Source organism: Cyprinodon variegatus, unplaced genomic scaffold (assembly GCF_000732505.1).
Source record: "Cyprinodon variegatus isolate N-32 unplaced genomic scaffold, C_variegatus-1.0 Scaffold685, whole genome shotgun sequence".
Lineage (NCBI taxonomy): Eukaryota > Metazoa > Chordata > Actinopteri > Cyprinodontiformes > Cyprinodontidae > Cyprinodon > Cyprinodon variegatus.
This window is the reverse complement of record NW_015151138.1, coordinates 444,867-446,335: the sequence shown is the minus strand read 5'-3', so window position 1 is coordinate 446,335 and position 1,469 is coordinate 444,867.

Sequence of the window (1,469 nt, the reverse complement as noted above, 5' to 3'; positions counted from 1 at the left end):
ACAAGATCTGGATCATTACCAAATTTTACTGAACTTTTCCTTGGCACGAGGCCTTGCACTAACCTTGAGCTGCAAGCTAGATTGTCGTGAGATCTGAGTTTTCAGTCTCACAACAAATCCATCTTGAAAGACTCTCGCTAATAAGTCTGTCTCATAACAACCAGCAACTTGGACCAGTGCATGCCAGCAGTTTTTAGGATGGGACATGTAGGAATTACGACAGTCAGAAGGGCCTTGCTAGGGCATTACAAACATTGGCTACGCTGGAGGACTCACTTGTCGATACCGCAACTGACTCGGTTTTAGCTAAAATAGCAAATTCTACAAAAGTCTTTGCACGATGACATGAGAAATTCTCCCTAAACATCCAACAATGGTCAACATTTCAGTAAACACGACCCACCTTTCATTCCTAGCGAACATCTGAAATGTCACGATTGGCTGAGAGCGTAATAAGGGCGGCGGGTACTAGCTTGCACATCACCCAATCAGCAGTAATTGTACTACACTTCTCTCCTTTTCACTGACAGACTGAACAGCAGCTATCCCAGATTGATAAGGTAGAACTCAACTCGGTTCTACACACATCAATCTGGCTATTGCCAGGTTAATGAGGCACACCACTGTTAAAAAATCAATCCTTAATGTAATGATCTCTGAATATTGGACCCAGAATTCAAGGCGAGACAGGCAGTGGGAAAGTTCAAAGCATTTATTAACCAAAACAGTGTGCGGGGCTGCTCGTCTGCCTGGGGCGGATCTCTGCAGGGATAGGAGAATACAGGTCGGTGACTGGATGTGGAGCTGAATACGACTTGGAGCTGGTCACTGACCTGATTCAAAGTTCAGTCCGTTTGCTGAGGTTTGACCGCAGGTGCGGCGGGAGAGAGCGAGCAGCAGACGCCGAGCAGCAACAGTCCAGAAGTCCAGTCCAGTCCAGAGTCCAGAAGGGAAATCCAAGGCCGAAGTCAGGAGACAGTTCCAGGTTCAGAAGCCGGTAGAATCCAGGATCAGACAGGACAAACAGAGCAGACAGGGGCAAGGCAAAACTCGAGATCCGCAGGGCAAAAAACTGGTCATGATCAGGAAAACAGACAGACTAAAGATTGCTCGGAAACGTCTTACCAAAACAAACGAATAACCTGGCGCTGATGGGAGGCAAACACACAACCTAAATAGTAGAGGAACCAGGTGAAAATGATTGGCGATAATCAGCCGCAGAACCAATTAGACAGGGGAGCAAGGAGCAAAGGAAAAAAAACCAAACCATCAGCGCCAAGATCATGACACTTAAATTACATTCACAGGTTTTCAACTTGCTAATAACATACGTTCTGTTTTCTTGTGTTTTTTTCTTCAGCAAACTACCTCTGACTCTTTGAGTCTGATGCTGAAACTGTCAATAGTCACTGCTACCAACCTCTGGTTTAGTGGGGAACTGCTTGTTCGGTCCAATATCCCTACTGCAA